Source organism: Panthera onca, chromosome A1 (genome assembly GCF_046562875.1).
Source record: "Panthera onca isolate mPanOnc1 chromosome A1, mPanOnc1 haplotype 2, whole genome shotgun sequence".
NCBI lineage: Eukaryota > Metazoa > Chordata > Mammalia > Carnivora > Felidae > Panthera > Panthera onca.
Window position 1 is genome coordinate 227,842,062 of NC_138339.1, and position 5,620 is coordinate 227,847,681.

The window sequence follows — 5,620 nt, forward strand, 5'->3', positions numbered from 1 at the left end:
CTCGCGACGTCACTTCCGGTCCTGGTCGCTTACGCGACCAAAGAACTAAAGACTACGGAAGCTGGGTCGGGACAGTACTAGCCGCAGTGTTGGTGCCGTCTGGTCAATGATGTTCATTGTCTTATTAATCATTTTTTTTTGTGTTGTTCTTACCCTCTATGACAGTCCAAAAATTACCAAACAAAATTGGAAATTCAGCTCCGGGCTTCAAATACAGATACTCAGAGGAGCCATGTTCCCTGATTAATTTCGTTCGTTCGCTCGTCCACTCATTCGTTTTACAGAAACCTGAAGAATAAATACTGCGTTGGGCCCTGTTCCCGGTACTAGAATATTTAAGACCTTGGTCAGTTCTCACTGGGTAGGCTCTCAATAAAGCTGTTTAAGACAAATTGCTAAAATTAAAATCTAATCTTCACTACCTTTCCTTACTTCAATTCCTCAAGAGTCTTACTGGGTTGAAAGCAAGAGAATCAAAAGGCCACAAGAAACTACAGAAGTGTGCCCTGTAGAAGAGACAATATGACATTAGTATGTTATTTTAAGTCCAGAATGTTTGTAGAACCTTCTGATTAAAATGAGAATAATGGGTGCCCAGGTGGCTCAGTAGGTTAAGCCAGTGAACTCCTCATCAGTCTGTGGGTTCCAGTCCCACGTGGGACTCTGTGCTGACAGCTCCAGAGCCTGAAGCCTGCTTCTGATTCTGTGTGTCCCTCTCTCTCTGCCCCTCCCCTGCTTGCACTCTCTCTCTCTCTTAAAAATAAACATTTAAAAAAAATTTTTTTTTAATGAGAATAATGTGAAACCCTTGGGAAAATATTCTGCAGAGCAAGCCTATGTAAAACTTTCATTGTGCCTCTCAAACTGCACTCTCAAATGCACCCTTCTAGTTGTACATAAAATTCGTTGTTTAATTTATGCTTTTATTTTATATATTGTTATAAATATTTGCTGTCATTAGGTTGCAAGTTCTTACAAGACAGGTATTGATTTCCAAATATGTCTTATAACCTATCAGAGTACCCCCTCTCATTCACTTATTAAACAAGAATTTATTGTGGTCTATGAGTCGTCATATTTACTGAGTTATTTCTATGGGCAAGACATTATTGGGCACAATCAGTAGTATAACCAACTATAAGATATAGTCCCTATTCTAAAGAAACTTTCTGAAACAAGCTCCAGGGGGCTTCTACCTCAGGGCCTTTGAACTTACTATTTCCTCTTCGTGGACCACTTTTGTCTAAGTCTCAACAAAGATGGGTCTCTCACCTCTCTCAGGGTATTTGCTCAAAGTCATCTCTTCAGTGAGGCCTCCTTGGCCATTCTATTTAATACTATGAAACTTTTCATATTCCCTATGTTACTATGTTGAATCAGAATGGAGGGGGAAAAATGTTTGAAATTAGAAGGTAAAAGAACTCGGAAGCAAAGATATTGAATTGTCATCTATGTGGGTAATATAATCCTCAAAAAATGATAATGGAAATAATTACTCAGAGGAAGAAGGTGAACCAGGTGCTGAAATGATCAGTAAACTGATAAGAATGACCCTGAGCATGACAGACAACTTCAAATACAAGGAAGGGTAATAGTGGAGTTTGAAGACATGTAGACACATGTTTCAAAGTTGCCAGAGGTTATAAGGAAGGAGAAATGGTGTGAAGAGAACAATACATAAGAAAGACACTTAGCTCACTTAGGATTGTCAGATTTCATAACTTAAAAATACACAAAGCCCAGTTAAATTTGAATTTCAGATAATTGTCACTAAATATCACTACAAATAATATTTAGTACTACTAAATATTACATAAATATTTCATAGGCATATGTATACAAAAAATATTCATTGTTTATCTGAAATTACAATGTAATTGTGTGTCCTGTATTTTATCTGGCAATCCTAGACTCTTGAATATATGGGAAGTGAGGGAGGGCTGGGAGGAAATAGGATCCTCAGGGGACAGCCAGAAAATGAAAAATATGTTCAGAGAAGAGGTTATACATATTAATCAGTGGCCGGCAAACAATAGCTTCAACAGCTCAATGACTCAGCTTCCTCAGCCCTAAAATAGGGTTGATAAAACCTGCTTTATTTACATGGTTCATCTGAGGATTAAGTGAGGTAATGTAAGCAGCAACCACATCAAAGGTACTCAATAAATAGTGGTTATATTTTATTGAGAAAAGACATTTACGGTGATACAGGGTAAGGGGGCTTGAATACAGAGATGGTTAAGAACACACCAAGTTTAAATTTGCACTGAGCTCATCCAAATGAAAATGATAAAGCAGTCATCTTTTAGCTGTGACTAAGGGCTAGGCAAAACCAACCTAAACTTGTAGAGACGCTCAACATGAAGGAATGAGTTACCTGGGCTTTTCTGCCCCTAACCCTTGGCAGTTTATCCCAATGCACCTCTCTGGAGCAAACCTGTACTTGGCTGTTGCCAGAATCAGAAGTAAGGTATTTTTATAGGCTGGATCTAATTTTGTTGCTTTAAAAAGAAGTAATGAAGCAGATATGTCATGATCTCAAGAGGTCTAGAGAGGAGTCAAGGAGTGTGTGTAATTTTACTTCCTCTAAAGATACATTATCACTTTGACTTCACATGTTTGTGAGTTTTCTCTTTCATATATCTGAACAGATCTGGATCTTCCTTTGCGGAGGGCATACCCAGCAAATTTTGCTGGCAATCTTGCCCCTATCTTAAAGTGAGAGAGTGTTCTGGTCCTTTATACTTATAATGTATTCTTTGAAATTGTCACCGATAGTGTCCAGTTATAATTCCATTTCAACATTTGGGGAAGGGCCAATGGGCAAATCCCTCTCTGCACTTTAGAAAAAACATGAAATAGTAAGGTGGAAAGAATTTTGAACAGAGGTTTCTCAGAGCAGCTTTACATAATGTCACGTTCTTTGATAGCAATAATATGAAATTTAACATTCTGAAATAAGTGAGCATAGATTTTGCTGCAAATAACTTGGGAATAATTTAAAACTCCCAAAGAGAGAAGGGAGAGGTAAAATTCATTTTAAAATTGTGGCAGAGTCAATGCTCTGTGCTCACCATAGCTCCTGATTTTCCTGGATACACAGGTGCTTTCCCCAGCTTTCTCTGTAATTAGTGGAATCACGTGACTGAATTCTGGCCAATGGCAAGTAGGCGGCAACGATGGGCACCATTTCCACTCCTGTCCCATTAAAACTCCCGGGTGCTCCTCCACGCTTTCACCACTTTTGGTCAGTTGGTTGCAGAGAATCTAGTGGAGGGCTCTGAGGTTCTAGGAGACACCTGAAGCACTGGAGGGAGGGGACCTAGATGCCCGTGTCTTAGCCCCAGTTACTCTCCACACAGCTGCAAAGCAAAGCAGGTAATTTATTTGGGATGTGATTACACATACCAGCAGAGATGGACTTAGGAAAGAGAAATAGGGGAGAAGTAAAGCCAAAGCAAGAATGAGTTATCAAGGTCACCTCTGTGGGAAACTGGGGCTAGATCACTATCTGAGAAGTGTGCAGATTTCTTTCAGTAGTCTTCTGAGAGGATTAGGGAGAAATGTTTATCCAGCAGCTCCCATACTCTATTGGTTGAAGGCATTCCTTGAAGATGCTAATCCCCAACACCCACACACACATTTCTGTGGCACTAGGCCTGCATGCTCAGCAGAATCCTGCTGGTGCTGTGCCATCAAAGTCCAACAATCCTACCGTTTCTTTTTCTTACTCATTATCCATCTTTTTATCTACTTATTCTCCCATTCTCCCAAGAAAACAGATAATAATGATTTTGTACTTTTCATATTAATTTGCCATACAGTACCAAAATATCCCAAGATAATAAAGACAACTTTTACAAAAATAATTACAATATAAATGATAGCTTTGATTTATCAGAGAGCAGACAAGTACTTTTCACATAAAAAGCAAAATGGCGCCTCGTTAAAATGGCAGCGATTCTGCGGTTAAGTGGGGATGCAGACAGTTCCTGGACTGGGGCCCCTCTGCCCCTTTTCAGTTGGCACATGCAGTGCTTCAAAAAGTAAATCTAGGAATTCAAACTCTATAGGTCCATTGTATGTTCAAGGGCTGCTTCAGCCAATTGTCACCAGTCAAGAATATGTGCTTGCTGAATGCCCTCTATTACCAGAGTAAATTTTGTTCTAATTTTAGTTTGATTTTAATATGAAAATTGTTTCCCTTCTAAATGTATATTTTTTTCTTATGATAAATCTAAAAATTACACAGTATTAAAAAGAGGAGGGTCTAGGGGTGCCTGGGTGGCTCAGTCGGTTGAGCGGCCGACTTCGGCTCAGGTCATGATCTCGCAGTCCTGTGAGTTCGAGCCCCGCATCGGGCTCTGTGCTGACAGCTCAGAGCCTGGAGCCTGTTTCAGATTCTGTGTCTCCCTCTCTCTGACCCTCTCCCGTTCATGCTCTGTCTCTCTCTGTCTCAAAAATAAATAAACGTTAAAAAAAAAATTAAAAAAAAAAGAAAGAGGAGGGTCTCTGAAATAATGTATTGCAAAAACGAAGACAAAGTACAATTGTGGGGCACTGCAACACAGGTTTTTTTGTTTGTTTTGTTGTTGAGGGGGATGGGGGGTCCGTCATGTGAGGCACTTTGGCTCATGACCTAAGTATCTCAAGTAGACTTCTGTGTCTTTTGGGTGTGAACTGGCATTGCTGGTATCCCTGGCTCTTAGGGTCTTAGGATGACAGGTATTGGTTGTAGACAATGGAAATGTCAGTGCCATGAATCAAAGAGCATGAAGGGTCTTAATCCAATGTTCTCTGAGCCATAGGACCCTGTAACACCTCCCATCCAAACAAGAGTCAGAGCACAAGATCCAGATCTGTACCGGGTGAAAAGGACCTGGAGGTATAGGCAGCTGATACCATGAGGTGCTTTTATATTCAATCTGATCAGTATTGTTACTTATGCTTTCATATACGTTTATATCTGTGTATCCACAATCTATATCAAGATATAGAACATTTCCACCACTCTAGATGGCTTTCTCATGCGTCTCTCCATTCAATACATTCCCCAGGGCAGTCACAATTCTAAATTCTATCATCATGTATTATTTTCCAAATACTTGTACCAGTATTTCCAAATACTTGTACTTCCAAAATACTTGTACCAGTTTACCTACCCATCAGCAAAAACTCAAAGACATTTCACATCCTCCTCAACAAATTTATTTTTTATTATGGTAAAATATTCATAACATGCCATTTATCATTTGAGCAATTTTTAAGTGTATAGCTCATTATCATTAGTACATTCATGCTGTCGTGCAACCATCACGACCATCCACTTCCAGAACTTTCCCATCATGCCAAACTAGGACTCTGTACCTATTAAACAGTAACTCCCCATGATGGTAACCCCCAGGCCCTAGAAACCATCATTCTACTTCCTCTTCTTTATGAATTTGACAATTGTAGGTACCTTAACGAAGTGGAATCATATAATATCTGTCCTTTTGTGTCTGGTTTATTTCACTCACCATGTTGTCTTTAAGGTTCATCTACATTGTAGCACATAATATACTTTTATTCCTTTTTAAGGCTGAATAATATTCCAGTGTAAGTTTATACTTCGTTCATC